At 38.9% G+C, this 16824-nt stretch overlaps 1 protein-coding gene across 5 annotated transcripts in view; it reads right to left on the bottom strand.

The window, feature by feature from the left end:
- The window catches only part of FBXO11 (F-box protein 11), an 88421-nt gene that overhangs the window by 25484 nt on the left and 46113 nt on the right, over positions 1–16824 (bottom strand). Inside the window, exon 1 of one of the 5 annotated variants that reach the window (XM_087931038.1) lies at positions 1327–1450. The exons of the other annotated variants lie outside the window; for them this stretch is intronic. The gene's annotated coding sequence lies outside the window, so the exon portion shown is untranslated. Of the gene's footprint in view, positions 1–1326; positions 1451–16824 lie in introns of those variants that run through there. 5 annotated transcript variants of the gene reach the window in all.

The following is a 16824-nucleotide window of genomic DNA, read 5'->3' as shown; positions in this document are numbered from 1 at the left end:
TGAATCGGGTGGTCTATAAGTGAATCTGGTTTCCCCCATTCACTTTACTTATTAGAAGCCAGCTGGGAAGATTACAAATAGTGAACCCATAACTCCAGGATTATGCCAAATGGCAAGTGCCCAAATTTTGATCATGTGACCATGAGAATGCTGCAATGGTCATATGTGTGAGAGAACCTGTCATAAATCACTTTTTTCAGTGCCACTGCCATTTTGAACAGTCAATAAATGGTTGTAAATTAAGAATTATCTGAATATAATCCACAGTGCAGGTAGTAGCCAACCTACAACTGTAATAGAGCCTGCTGGTTGTAAAATGGATCATCAACATGACTGGCCTGATTATATCATTTTTTTCCTGGTAGTCATTAAATGACCGACATGATTTTAAAGTGCTCATCACAGTAATGAAGAAAACACTAGAGTCATTAAGCAAAAAGGTTGGAAATATAAATGAAGAGTGCCCAGCATGCAGTCATGTAATATGGAGGGTGGGGTGGTATTGTAACACTGGAACCAGGTTGTAAGTAGACCCAGGTAGATCTGTCCTAACTTCCAGTGACCTGTTGTAAGTCAAATACTATCTGTAATATAAACAAAATGTCTACAATAAAAATTATTAAATTAAAACTAAAATAACAAATGAGCCGGTGTTGCAATTCAATATTTTTTACTACCAGTTGTGTGGGCATGGCTTGCTTAGTGGGCATGGCTTGGTGGTCATGTGACTGGGTGGGCGTGGCTTGGTTTTCACATGATTGGGTGGGTGTGGCCAACTCAATGTCACTCACGTCATGGGGTGCCTTGCCTGGTCCCTCTCCTCCCAGCCATTCCTTGTCACACCCAGCCTCAACCTATCTATAGTTCTGTAAAAATGTTGTTCACCTTTTTTTGACTTTATTATCTACATACTATAGATGTATTTTCATGGACCACTGAAAGGAGAAAATGACTCACATGCTTTGCCCAAGAGGGTGATAGGCAACCGGTTTTTAAGGGGCTGCCACAAAGAAAGGGGGACAATGTATTTTCCAAAGCACCAGAAGGCAAACAAGAAGCAATGGATGGAAATTGAACAAACAAAGGAGCCGCCTAAAAATAAGGAGAAACTTCCTGACAGTGAGAACAATTAACCTGTGGAACTGCTTGTCTCCAGAAGTTCTGGGTGCTCAATCACTGGAAGTTTTAAAGAAAAGACTGGTCAACCATTTCTCTGAAATGGTACAGGGTTCACCCCAAGGTCCCTTCTAAATGTCTGTGTCTGTTATTCTGACACCTTTTTATCCAGGACTTCTACTCAGGATTTGGCATCCTCAGTTTTCCTACCTGAGCAGGGGGTTGGACTAGAAGACCTCCAAAGTCCCTTTCAACTCTGTTAAACACACGTGTATTTATGCTCTGGACTGTAGACATTGAATGCATGTAAACCATGAAAAATATGTGGTATCCCTGGGCAAAAGAAAGGCAGTAAAATCACTCTAGGTGTAGGGATGGTGTAAAATATTAATATGTGATAAATAATGGAATAATCAAAAATAATAGCACAGAGTTTTCTTTCTTTCTTTCTTTCTTTCTTTCCTTTCTTTCTTTCTCTTTCTCTCCCTTTCTTCCTTTCTTTCTATTTCATTTTCTTCCTTTCTCTCCCTTCCTCTTTCTGCTTTTCTTTTTTTGTCTCTCTCTCTCTCTCTCTCTCTCTCACACACACACACCACATTCTCTCCCCCTTCTTTCCTATTTCTTTTCTTTCCTTCCTTCCTTCCTTCCTTCCTTCCTTCCTTCCTTCCTTCCTTGTCTGTCTCTCTCTCTCTCTCACACACACACACACACACACACATACACCTGGTCTGGGACAAATTGATTCAGCGAGCTCCAGAGCAGCAGTTGGTAGGAGAATGAAGAAAGCAAGCAGCCCCGGGACATCCACTCGCCCTCTCTTTCGGAGCACCTCCGCCACTACTTGCTAATCCCAGGTGACAAGAGGAAGCAGGAGGCGGAGGAGGCGGAGGAAGAGGTAGTGGTGCTGCAGTGGCAGCGCTGTTATGGGAGGCAGCCCCAGGAGTCCTCACCCTCCCTTTCGGAGCACCTCTGCCGTCACTTGCTTCTCCCAGGTGACGAAAGGAAACGGGTGGAGGTGGAGGCGCTGCTACGGGAGGCAGTCCCTGGAGTCCCTACCCTCCCTTTCAGACCACCTCTGCCACCACCTGCTATAGGAGGCAACCTCAGGAGTCCCTGCTGTCCCTTTCAGAGCACCTCCAATGCCACTTGTTGAGCCACGGCCGCCACATGGTAGGGAGACCTGGGAGAGTGCTGCATGACTGCTTAGCCAGCCACCTGAGCCCAGGGACGGTGACGGGGGGAAACACAGCTAGCTAGGCCCCAGCCAGAGTCATCACCCAGGATGAAGCTGCTGCTGGTGGGGAAGCAAGAGTGAGGTGAGGAGGGACTGGGTGGGGCATCAGGCAGGTGGGGTGAGCATTGGGCAGGCAGGGCAAGTGAGTGAGCGGTGACCGAGCGACCGGGTTGGGGTCATAGCCAGCCAGAAGTCACTACCGGTTCGGCAACCCACACCAAATCATTGCTACCGGTTCACCCAAACCAGTGCAAACCAGCTGAATACCACCACTGAAAAAAGACATTCAGTGTTCACTTCATACACAAGGAATTCAGGAAAAATGTCAAACAAGTATGATTACAGATAGTCCTTGGGTTGCAACCATTTGCTCAGTGACTGTTCAAAAATATAATGGCACTGAACAAAGGGGACTCATGACCCATCCTCATAAGTTGTAGCCATGTCAGCATCCCTATGGTTATACGGTTATAGGATCAGGTGCTTGGCAACTGGCCCTCACAACTATTGCAGCATCCCAGAATTATGTGGTCACCATTTTCATCCTTTCCCTGCTGGTGAATAGGCAAAGTCAATAGGGAAGCTGGCAGTCACAAGCCACTCCTGCAAATAGTTACAGCATTTTTTCCTGAGGAGCTGCAAGATAGTATTGTAATCTCACACATCACTCTTCAGACTACATTTCATAGTGTCCCCCCACAGCCCCTGCCCACATTCTATAGTACCCATGACAGCCACTCACCATGCATATTCCATAGCATCCATGACATCTCCCTGCTAAGCTGTACTCCTAACACCTATCCACAGCAATCACCCACTGGCCTATTTACCCTGGGATACGATTTTAGCATCTCTTCCCAGGTCACAGTCATGGGAAGTCCTTATTTAACAACCTGTTGGCCTTTGGTTAACTACAGAAATGGGGATGACCAGGATTGCCAATAAGTAACATGGTCGTGTAACATCACACTTTACAACTGCATTATTCAGCAATCGAATTTCCAGGCTCAATTCTTGTCATAACCCGAGGGCTACATTTCTATCTTATACTCTGATATCATAGTTATGAAAATGTTCTGAATTCTGAAACATTTGAAAGTAGACACACTGCTGTGAAATATCTAATTATAATCCGGAAGAAATTGCTTGCCCCCCCCCCCCAATCTTTCCTTGAATATTCTTCATCTCAGGTATGTCCTTTTTCCTGCTAAGAACCCCTAGCAAAAAAATAATAATTTTTTTTTCCTATAAAGACAGCCTCTGGGAAAAACTGGGCTTTTCCATCTTTTAATAAGCTCTCTTTACACTTAGAATATTTTCTGTGTAAAGCCAAAATACACTTGAAAATGAAAATTTGCTACTAAGTGAGTTAAAGTAAATCCTGTATCATAATTGGACTGGGGAATAAGGATTTTAGAGCTAAATTTATCCAACTGTCGCAGCATATAAAGATTTTTAAAAATATGCAGACAAACAGTAGTTAGGAAATGTTAAAACCTTTGCTTTATATTTGCTAATACTTTGCCATTCTGGCAAAAACCATAAGATTATTTTATTTATAGCTAGTCCCATCTGTACAATCTTTCTATAATTTTAAGAAAATGCAGTCTGTGATTTACATCCATATTCATTACTACATATTTAAGAAAACAATAATTTTCTTGTATTACTTATACATTAAATTAGCATCTTGTTTTACCTTTTTAATTTATGAATACTAAATTCAGTACACCTCAAGAATGCTGACACAACTATTTTATATCATGAAGATTTCACCATGTAGGGCCCCAGAGACAGCTTCAAATCTGAAGCCAAAAAGGGCTGGTTGAAAGAGCTGCCTCCCAAGAGCAACTAATCTTTTTCAGAGGGGTGCAGAAACAGCCAAAATTCTGACTATTGCAGCTCTGTTCCAGGACACCACTGAAGGAGTTTCCTTCCAGGCATAGAGGGAAGCTAAATCCTGTTTGTGGGTGCAGAATCGGGGCCAAAATCCTGAAGATTTCACTCATGTTCCTGCCCGCCACTAAAGAAATTCCCTTCTGTGCATGGAGGACAGCTGATCTCTTTTGGCAAGCAGTTATTTCAGTCAGTTACCAGTAAGAGGGAGCCAAATTCCAAGCAAACAGTGAAGAGTCAATGTGGTAAGAGGAGTGCCTCAGGAAAGAGGGGGAGGCCCTGGGAGGCCAGCCACAGGGTGCGCACAAGTGCCTCTCTGCTCAGGGGCTTAAAATCCTGCTTGGATTTCAGCATGGAGGATTTTCACCTTATGCAGAGCCTCATAGGGTCGTTCACCACCACCACCACCCCAAAACTACCCCGTGCTCCATACCTGGAACTCCATCCACTTAATGATCTATACAATTGCTTAACATCCACAACCGGGAGTGCCAAAATTGCAGTTGTTGAGCAAAGCAATCACATGATTTGTCACTTAACAACCACTTTGTGGTAAGCATATGCAGTAATTTTGTAACAAAAATGCTAGAATTAACAAATTCAATTTGTATACCCATAGTTGCATAATCAATTACTGTACTTGTTTAGCTACCTTTTTTTTAGCTACCACATCAAAAAAACATTCAATAAAAGGTACATATCACAATGGAAGTAGGCTGAGACTAATAAAATGTGGTCATACAGAAGACTGATAATTCCAGAATAAGTACTTCAAAAGCAAGATAATTAAATTTAAATTTGCCATTTGCTAGTTCAGAATAAACCTTGGTTATTATAACAATAAAAATATTATCTCATATTATCTAAGACAACAATTTAAAATAACATCTTACTAACTGGTTGAGAAACAATGGAAAAAGTAACTACCCCCATTGGTACTGTATACAAATAAACTTATAAGTAGTTTTGTACAATTAATTTAATAACCTTATAAGCAAGTTTAGCAGGGATTAATTGCATTACCAAATAATGTGACTTGGCTGGGCTTTCTTCCACATATTCTCCCATTGGTCCAACTATATACAGTATCCAATATACTTTGCCCATTTTATTATACAATCTTTTTACTTGTTCTGTTTTCATTTCCAATAACAGCTTATATATTTTAGCAGTATATCATTTGTACAGAGCTCTACATCAAATTCAGTTTTACCCTGTTCAAATCCATAATTCTTCTTATCCAATTTAAATATTTCCATTAGTTTTCTTTTGTTTTTAAGTTAACTTTTTCTAAAGAAAAATTCAGCAAGTCAATGTAAGATAACTTTTTATTTTATTTTATTTAGCTATTATTTCCCTTCTAAAAAGGCTTCTTGAATAGAACCATAAGGAGATTTTAGGAGATAATTTAGAAATATCTTTTGGGCATTGCACACATGATACATCAGTCATCAATATAGATTGTTTGAAATAGAAATAACGCTCTAGGTAAAACATTTATTTTGATCGCAGAAATTCTTCCCAACAATGACAGCTGTAATTTTTCCGATTTCAACATATACTGTAGCTTTTAACTCCACTTCATATCTTAGCAGTTATTTTGAAATAGCATACAATTTATATTAGTAAAAGTAACCCCCAAATATTTAATATTTTTCTCAATTTTAGAACCAGAGTTTTCATCAAAACATCTTGATCTTGTGCAGTCATGTATTAATCAACATCTTTCTTTTCTGATTACACTGGACAACAAAGATTTTCCTTCCTTAACACTTTTAGGTGTTTCTTATAGATTTTTAGCGGCTGATCCGAAAAATAACCTGTGATTTAATCTATTAGTAGAAATCTTACATTTTTACACTATGACAATGCCCTTCAATACAGTTCAGTATGCTGCATACATGAAAAAAAAAAACAGAAAAATATGGAACTGTTGTTGAAGCACATCCAGTACACCAAGTGCAACTGGATTATCTGTGGAGATTTAAAAACAGTGGCCTCGCTGTTTGCATACAGTTTGAATATACCAAGTACTGTTCTGACCCATGTGACTGAGACAGCCATGCAAGAGAATTGCATTACATTAAAAAGAAAAGGCCATTCTGGAAAAAAATTGATTCTAAGCCTGAAAAACATAACACATGAAAAACTTGTTGACCGCTTGTTTTTTGCCTCCATTTTACATAAAACTCAGACTGGTGGATTTTTTTCTGAAAGCGGTGAACAAGGAAAGGTAAAGGTTTTGTTATTCCAGACAGATATTTCCAATAATAATTAATGTCAAGATTACAGAAGGCATTTTTGCTCATCCACAGATCAGATACCTAATTAATGACAAGCTGTTCAAGGATCTGTTAGGTGTCAAACTCAAGGCCTGGGGGGTGGATTCGGCCCACGGGATGCTTAGATCTGGCCGACAGGACTGCCTGGAAACAGCAAAGGACTGGCCCATGGCACGCAGCCCTCCCAAGCTCCGTTTTCACTGGCAGAGGACGCCACTGCAGCTCAGGATGCCACTGCAGCTCAAAATGAAGCTTAGAAACCTGTTTTCACTGGCAGAGCAGTCAGGACACCCCAGGTGCCTCTGACACAAGTGATGTCGAGCTAGCCATGTCCACCCTGGCCACGCCACGCCTGCCCCCCCCAAAGTCAAACACAACCCTGGTGCAACCCTCAATGAAATCAAGTTTGACAACCCTGTGTTAGAGGGACCAGAAAAAAATCATCCGGGGAACATTCAGTGATGATGTTGAGAATTTTCTTAGTAACTATAGAACACCAAACTATATTCAGCTGATTGACAAACATCTTACAGTATACGAAACCATGAAGTGCATCATGTCACTGAAGATTCATATTCTGCACTCACACTTGGACTTCTTTTCCAAAAATCTAGGTGTAATCGGTGACAAACACAGTGAAACGTTTCACCAGAACATTGCCACAATGGAAAAATGATATCAGGGCAACTAGAATCAATGTGGCATTTTCCAGGTTTATTTGCAAATTGAAAATTCTTCTGCTTCAGATATTTCAATGTTGTCTCTATTTCTCTTATAGTTAGCATAGATTGTTATTGTTGAAGTTTAACCTGATATATCATACAGATAGTCCATGACTTATGACAGTTCATTTAATGACCATTCAAAGTTACATCACTGAAAAAAGTGACATGAGCGTTTTTCACACTTTCAACCAGTACAGCATCCCCATAGTCATGAGATCAAAATTCAGATAAAGTCTCTTGTTAGTTGTGAAGTCGTGTCTGACCCATCGCGATCCCATGGACAACATTCCTCCAGGCCTTTCTGTCCTCTACCATCCCCTGGAGTCCATTTAAGCTCACGCTGACTGCTTCACTGACTCCATTCAGCCCCCTCATTCTCTGTCATCCCCTTCTTTTACCCTTAATCATTCCCAGCATTAGGCTCTTCTCCAGTGAGTCCTTCCTTCTCATTAGGTGGGCAAAAGTATTTGAGTTTCATCTGCAGGGTCTGGCCTTTTAAAGGGCAGCCAGGGTTGATCTCCTTTAGGACTGACCGGTTTGATTGCCTTGCAGTCCAAGGAATTTGCAGGAGTCTTTTCCAGCACCATAGTTCAAAGGCCTCAATTCTTTGGAGGTCAGCCTTTCTTATGGTCCAACTTTCACAGCCATACATTGCAACTGGGAAAACCATAGCCATGACTATACACACTTTTGTGGCAGGGTGATGTCTCTGCTTTTTAGTATGCTGTCTAGATTTGCCATAGCTTTCCTCCCCAGGAGCAAGCGTCTTTTAATTTCTTGGCTGTAGTCCCCATCTGCAGTGATCTTGGAGCCCAGGAAAATAAAATATGTCACTACCTCCACTTCTTCCCATCTATTTGCCAGGAATTGAGAAGGCTGGATGCCATGATCTTAGTTTTCTTAATGTTGAGTTTCAAGTCAATTTTTGCACTCTCCTCCTTCACCCACATCAAGAGCCTCTAGTTCCTCTTCACTTTCTGCCATTAGAATGGTATCATCTGCATATCTGAGATTGTTGATATTTCTCCCTGCAATCTTAATTCCAACTTCATCTAGCCTCACCTTTCTCATGATGTCCTCTGCATATAAGTTAAATAGGCAAGGCAACAGTATACAGCCTTGCCGAACTCCTTTCTCAATTTTGAACCAATCAATGATTCCGTGTCCAGTTCTTACTGTTGCTTCTTGACCTGCATATAAGTTTCTCAAGAGACAAATAAGATGGTCTGATGCTCCCATCTCTTTAAGAACCTGTCACAATTTGTTGTGATCCACACAATCAAAGGCTTTAGCATAGTCAATGAAGCAGTAGTAGTTTTTTCTGGAACTCCCTAACTTTCTCTATGATCCAGCATATGTTGGCAATTTGATCTCTAGTACCTCTGCCTCTTCAAAAACCTGCCTCTAAAGTCTCTATTTATCTACAAAGATAAATACATTCAAAAATGATTCAGAAACATGGAACGGTGGCTCTAGTGTTCATAAAATTAGCTATGTGAAAGCTATGAAGTTCATGAAAATCAGTCTCCCCCTTCCCATTGTTGAAGTAATAAAGCCAATTGGAGAAACCACTATTTCAGCAATGTAGTTGTGAGGAGGAACTGTCTGGGGGTCAAGTAGGTTGATTTCTAGTTCCCTCCTTCAATCCAGAGGAAAAAATATGGTCTCCCTGCTGTTCAAGGGGCAAAACAAGCTGTGCTATCATTTCTCAGCATGTTGGAGCTCTCTAAACTGCCATTTTCCTCACCAGAAATCCCCATAAGTATTATTTCTTTAATATAGTTGCATGAGTGAACTCCAGTAGGTTATGAAAGAATACACAACTATAAATACATGATTGGGCTTTTAGAAACTATATAGTTAAAAACAGAGCTCTACAGAGTTATTAACACTGGCATTTGATTTCAAGAGATTCTTTTGAAGAGGTGCTATTTGTAATTGATTAACTTTCAATTAAGAGAGTAAACAAATACACATTCACATTTGAAAAGATTTATCACTTCCTAGTTTAAGCATTTAGAAAATGTGTATGACCACACATCTTGCATACCTAACTTTTATTGGCTAACAACCATTCACAAGAAAAGCAATCCCTAGAAGAAAAAAAAGAGAAAGCACCATTAAAACAGTTGTAACGACTCCAGCACTATATAACAAAATCACAGCACAAACCACATTTGGCAACCCCATGGAAAGTATACTGCAGTAATCCAATTGAGAACTGACTAAAGCATGAGTGACAATAAGCAAGGCTTCTCAATCCAACAATGGGCTGATGTACAAGATACATTTGGAATAAGTCATCCTAGTCATAGCTGCCACATGCTCTTCAGGACTCCAAGGGTGCACATCAACTCTGTAGAGGAAGTGTGTAGACAATTAGATGATCTCAAATTTCCTGCTCATTCCTATCACTGGCCTGGAGTATTCTGTGTATGTGGGATAGAGGAGGTTAAGGTTTAAGAGGGAGGTGGTATATGATCCTGAGGAGAGTTAACAAGAACAATTAAATGAAATATTCCTTAAGACTTGGGAAACAAAATAATATTTAGAAGAGGTTTCCTGATGCATTGGGATGGGATATTGTAATGGGGCTGTAAGAGTAACCTTGAGGAACTGGAGGAAGAGCCACAACTAAGACAATGGTCAGGCAAGAGATTTGTGTCTCAGAAAGAAATGTAATCTGAGAAAGCATCATAGGCCTGCCTCTCTCCAGTTCTCTTATAAAGGGAGGGAATGGTGTCGCACATTTAGTCTTGCAAGGTTCTTTTACTATAACCTTGTAATAAAATATTATTGTATTATAATTCATAAATTTGGCTTTCTAATCTGCATTGAAGAGCTGACAGGTATTCTGTAGGGCTCACAAGAGTGATAACATGCTAAGAATTAAAGCTGAAAAATCTCCAGCTGAAGTAGGGTCCAAAACGCCAAGGCCATTTGGTCTTGCTGCGATTGAATCAGAGTGTTCTTTCAGATCTTTACTCTCACAACCTCCAGGCAATAAGTATTAATATTAACAGCATTGCTTGTATAGAGAAGAGTAGAGATGTGTAACTGAGGATCAGCATACTGATATTTCACCCCCTGCTGATGATTGACCTCACCCAGCAGTGAGGAAATAGAGAAACACTGAGACATCCATACAAGAGAAGACTAGGACTAGAACTCTCCCCCATGACTAATAACCAAGTAGAACTACCATGGAAGGAGGAGAGAATTCTATCATAGAGTAATACCCTCTACTCCTATCCCCTTAATACCATGATATGAGAAATCCCCAAAAGGTCCAGGAGGGGAAAGTTGTATGTACCCTTTTCCTATCTCAAGCCCTCTGATTCAATCTTGGTCACAATTCAGCCTGAAAATGATCTGAATAATTCATTGTTTATAAGCAGAGTAGAAGGAATGGAACCCCCTCCTCCCATTTAGAATGTTTAGACGATTTACTTACCATTGTAATGTTCTGCATCTCCAGGCAGTATAAAGTATTAGATTCTGTCTTTATTCAGATGAACTGAATTGGCAGAACCAATTGGCAGAACCAGGTTTTCAGGTCTTTTTGGGCCAAAAGAATGAGCGTGGATCTCATCTTGAAGGTTTAACCTATAAACCTTATATAACCTGACACCCGGGTATCTAATCTGATAATTTCAACTCTAACCAGAGCTAATCCACCCAATTACAACTTCTTGAGAAAAGTTTCTATAATTTCCCATTTCTGTTTCATGAGAGGGATGAAGCCAAGAAGCACTGCTTTTCAGTACTAGATTCTGTCTCCTGGATTAGTCTTTCTGAGAAGATCAGACTCACCACATCTTTGTATGTTTTTCAGAAACTGCTAAAAATAGTCCTTTCAGGGAGTGCTTGTAGGGTGAAAGAGTCCATTAATGTTTGAAAACTAAATACTGTTGTTGTGCTGGTGGTTTTGTATTACAGTACCTATTAAATATCTATGAATATTTATTTCTTTGCTTATGATAAATGCCCTGTGGCTGTTTTAATTTATACTTTATAAATTGCCAGGATTCCAAGCAAATTCAGAGTTAAATAAACAAAGCATTTTGTGATATGTTTCTATGTACATCAGTGATCCCTGCAAAAGCTCGAGTTTTTATAAATATTCACAAGGAACCAATAGGTTATTAATGTAACTTATTCTAGTTTACACTATTTAATGTTTTTAGAACCTTCATCAGCTTCAACAGGAACAGAAACAAAGACATTGGTTGGCTTTGAGCTACCCAAAGAGTTGAAGTAAAACTTGAACATCACATTCTCAGTTTCCATTAAAACAAGAAAAATAAGACAGGCAGAACAAATACCATTATATAAAGAAGTACAACAAGTACAAATTAGGTAATGCTGAATTTGGAAAGAAAGTGGGACTTAAAGCAATCTGCAAACCTAACATCTTCATTAATCAGGCTAAATATAAGTATTAAGCTGACCATGGGAGTACTTGGTAGTTGTACTGGGTACAGGATTTGTCCAGAACAGATAAAAGTCTTTTTTGTTTTATTCTAACCACCCTATATAAATTATTGGACATTACTGCTACATTTTATCCTAACTATTGCAAGCACAAGCAATACAACTTAAATAAACTAGTGTCTTAAGAGTTTAAGAGAGCTGATTTCAACAAACTTAGGAGAGCTTGGGAAGAATTCCCAGGGAGGAAAACAACTCAAAAAGCATGGGAAATGCTGAAAAATGAGCTTATAAAAGTCCAGTCTAGCACAATACCACTAAAAAAGAAAAATAAGAGATTCCAGAAGAAACCAGTATGGCTGCATATAAACTAAAATACAAAATGACAACTAGAAAAGGTGAAAAGAGGGGGAAGATAAGTAAGGCAGATTGCCAGCAAATAGTCAGAACTACAAAGACAAAATCAGGAAAGCTAAGACTCAAAATGAATCAATGTAAAACATAATTTTAAATATCCTTCTTCAACATGTAATAAACAAAAAAACCAAGGAAATGATTGGTCCACTAAACAGAGAAGATGGCAAAATGGTGATAAGTAGCAATAAGAAAGCAGAACTACTTAATTCATTCCTTGTATCTGTAGAAAAGGGAAAAAGTAATCCAACTTATAAAAAGAGCACCATGAAATACATATTAGAAATACAAGCCAAAATAGGCAAGAAAAAGGAAATACAACACTTATACACCTTAGATAAGTTCAAACCACCAGGACCAGATGAATTACATCCCAGAGTTCTGAAGGTCCCGGCAAACATGATCTCGGAACCACTTAACTATATCTTTTAAAGATTCTGGAGCACCGGGGGAACTACCAGAGAACTGGAAAAGAGTTGACATGGTTCCCATTTTTATAAAATAAAAAATAAAAAAGCGGGGGCGGGGGGGAAATCCAGGAAACTACAAACCAATCAGCCTGGCATCAATACTTGGGAAGATCTTGGAAAAGGCAATCAAGCAATGGATCTGCGAATAGGTAGAAGCAAGCAAAGCTATTACTAGAAGTCAACCGGGGTTTGTTAAAAGCAGATTATTCTGAACAAATCTTATTGCAATCTTTGGCAAAATGACTAAATTAGGGGACCAGCAAAATGTTGTAGACATAAAGTACTGGGACTTCAGTAAGGTATCTGACAAAGGTAGACCACAAACAACTTGTTTTAAGATAGAAAAACATTTGTCTCATTACACATGGAGACAAAACAGCATACAGGGGGAGTTCAAAAATTATCCTCATGGTGCCTAAAAAACAATCTGCACCTAAACATCAGCAAGACAAAGGAGATGGTGTTAGACTTCTGAAAGAAGAGAGAGGAACCCGCCTCACTTTACCTCGAGGGGGGCTGTATGGAGAGAGTTTCCTTCTTTAAATTCTTGGGAGTCTACCTCAGTGAAGATCTTACCTGGAAAATCAATACAACCCAGGTGGCCAGAAAGTCCCAACAGAGACTCCATTTCGTTAGGGTCTTGCAAAAGAATAAAGTGGAACAACGACTGATGGTCTCCTTTTACCAATCTACAATAGAAAGTGTCCTCACATATTGCATTACGGTGTGGTGTGCTGTCTTGACAGCTGCGGATAGAAAGACATTATAGAGGGTGGTGAGCACAGTACAAAACATCGTGCGCTGGACTTCCGGTTTGGGTTTCTTCAGCAACAGACCGAAATCCGCGATCATGCACGGTTTCGATCTGTGCTCGCCGCTGGAACGCCCTGATCCTTTGGATTTGGGCCTGAAACCACCCCTTAGAGGTGGTGAAGAGGGGGGAGATTGCTAGCCGAGTGGAGGGGAGCCGCATCTCTCCTCCTTGGCTGGTCTAAACTCCCTTCCCGAAGGCGGTTGCAGCAGTGGTCAGAAATGGCCACCTCAAAGAAGAACCCGACTGGATAAGATTGTGAAGGAGGAAGACAAAGAGGAAAGCAGGACAGACCAGGCTAAACAACAGAGAACATCTAAGCAAGGTACCCTGAATCTAAAAGTACCTAGAGGGATACTTCTGAAAGATGATCTTTAAGCGGCGAAGGAAAGAGAAAAGGAGGTTAAAAACCTCTTTTTAACCTTTATATTGACAATTACAAATGGTATGGAAAGAAATTTATATTAATCTATTTTGACACTAATAGGCAACCTTAAGCTGAAATCTAAGTGTCAAAAGGAGAATAAAGATTTTTTTTCTTGGTCATTTTAAAGCCCCCAAAAGGAGAAGAGTGGAGGCAAAAGGGCGGGACTTGGAATAATGGAAAAATGGAGTGCCACCTGGAAAAATAAAGAGGATTAACAGTGAAACTTTGAAAAGACTCCTGAGGATACATTGTAACTGAAATCTTATTAAAAAATACAGTAACCCACGGAAAAGAAAAGTAAAGAAAACAAACACAAAGGAACAATCTGGGATCATTTGGTGATTTAAAAAAAAAAGTTTTTGGCATTGCTTTTTTCTTTCTTTTTCTGTTTTTACTTAAAGTCAATTGGGTGGTCAAAAGTGTTTAAAATGCCATCACTCCTAGAGGAATTGAAGATGAGTCTTAAAAAACAGAAAGAAGATGCAGAAAGGGGAGGAAGATCCTTTGGCTTCGTATTTGAATTTTTTGAAATGGAGATCCTTAACTATGAAAAGCAAAAGGAAAAGCTTCAAGAGCAAGAAGAAGGGCGGGACAAAGAAGAAGCCATTTTCAATGATCAAATAATGCAAAGTGTGGTAATAAGGGGAAAGGGGGGGAAAGGAGTTAAAAGTTCGAGATCAAAGGGAACAGCCAAAAAAAAAAATAGTCTGAAAAAGAAGTATAACAGCAAGGAAAAGCAGAAAAGAAAACTACAGAAGGGAAAATTGGAGAGAGAAGGGTATAAAAAAAGGGATGAGAAAAACGGGGGAAAGATAGAAAGAGAAAGAACTTATGAGGGACAAAATCAGGAAATAATGAAAAAGGGGAAACGTACTAGGATTAAAGGTATTTGCTCAGCTAGAAAACACAGAGACAATGGTTAAATTAAATTAAAAGTAAGGATTCTGCAAAGGTACAAAAGATAGTGTTGTGACAGTAGAATACTGTAATGAGTTAGAAATAAAATAAGTAAATAATCTATGAGATAAAACTGTATTGTTATGTAATGGTATGTTTATTTATAATTAATGCAATAATAAAGAAGAGAGGAGAAACATTGCAATTGTTTCTAAAGATTGATAAAATATTGAAAAGAAATGATTTATAAGGAAATGTATACCAGTTATTAGAATGAATTTGAATAATTATTTTGCTTATTAATAGTAAATAATTTATAAGATAAAACTGTATGACTGTCCAATGGTATGCTTATTAACAGTTAAGTAATAATGAAGAAGGGAGGGAAACATTTCAATTGTTCTCAAAGATTGATAGATATTGAAAAGAAACGTGAAAGATTTACAAGGTTCATACCAGTATTAGAATGATTTTGAATGACTATTTTGTTTACTAATGTTTATATACATATACGTATATACATACATACATACATATTATATATACATACATATACATGCATACATACATACATACATATAAATAAATAAAAAAAATCTTTTGCGGTGTTTTAAGAATTTTTCTTTTTACATTTTCAAGAGGAAGTACCAAGCAGAGTCTGAATGATGAGATCTACATGATATAAAATAGATATTAGAAATTTGAATGTTATAATTTTAGAATGCACAAATTCAATGTTTAACAAGATTTCATATGATAATAACAATAAGATTTAAAGGTGTTGCACTTTGATTGGCAATCATAGGGGGAATTCTGCTTCTTAAGAATGTTGGAAGAGAACATATGAAATTGTAAACAAGACAGATGAAAGTATAAGTACAATGAATAAAAAGATATAGAAATTTAGGTAAAAGAAATACAATTGAATAAGAAGAAAATGAGATAACCATAAAAGAAAATTAAGAGAAGTAAAGGGAGAAATAGTGAGAAGTTGGGAAAAAAGTAATAAGATATGAAGTTGAATACATAAGATGAATGTGCATATGAAATTGTGTCTGTATGGAAATGTGATAACCCGGAATGATGCTGTACTCAATTAAGATGTCTTATTTGTTTTGTTAAAACTCAATAAAACTTTATTTAAAAAAAAATCGTGGGCTGTTCCCTGGTACCACTAGATGACATTGCTAGGGCTCGCTGCCTTAGAAGAGTGAGGAAAATTCTCAGGGACGACTCACACCCTGGTCAGCACTTCTCCACTCTCCTACCATCGGGTAGGAGATATAGAAGCATAGCCAGCCACACCAACAGGCTCAAGAACAGTTTCTACCTGTGGGCTGTCAAACTTCTGAATGGAAAATAACTTCATGTCAACAAAGTATGATAGATTTGCGGGGCTGGCACATTGTGCAACAAGATCACATGGTGTAATAATATTGGGACTGGGTTAGGGACTTCTGTCCTCACTGTGAGTTGTGTTGAGGGGGTGCACAAAGGGAGGTTCAGCCAATCTCATTGTACACATGCTGTACTCTGACAATAATAAATGGGATAAACAGCATCACCAGCAGATGGATTCATAACTGATTGACAAATCACTCAACACATAGTCCTCAATAAAACTACACTACAATATATGGAGAAAAATATGCAATGGGGTACCCCAAGGTTTTGTTTTAGGCGCGGTACTCCCCAATATCTTAACAAATAATTTAGATGAGGGCACAGAAGGGGAATTCATCAAATTTGCAGATGATACCAAGCAAGGAGGAATAGCCAAAAATTTATAAGATAGGTTCAAGATCCAGAAGGATTTCAACATAATTAAACACTGGGTCCTATCCAATAAAATGTAATTCAATGGTGAGAAATGTAGTTTTACACTTAGGCAAGGAAATGCACAGGAATAGAATAAATGGTACCTGGCTTGTCAACAGCAACTGTGTGTGTGTTCTAGGAGTCCTAGTGCAATGGCCCCCAAACCTTTTGTCCATCAGGGATCAGTTCTGTGGAGAAAGGTTTTTCTGAGAACCTGAGGGGGCATGTTTTCACATGCTTCCTGATCCCATAGAGGGGCTCTGCTTGTTTATGTGGCCCAATTTCTGGCATGCCGTGGGCTGG

The sequence above is a fragment of the Pseudonaja textilis genome, chromosome 1 (assembly GCF_049901715.1).
Source record: "Pseudonaja textilis isolate UNSWEBS1 chromosome 1, rPseTex1.2, whole genome shotgun sequence".
In the NCBI taxonomy this organism is placed as follows: Eukaryota; Metazoa; Chordata; class Lepidosauria; order Squamata; family Elapidae; genus Pseudonaja; species Pseudonaja textilis.
Note: the sequence above shows the minus strand (reverse complement) of the source record. Positions and strands in the feature narration are given on the sequence as shown.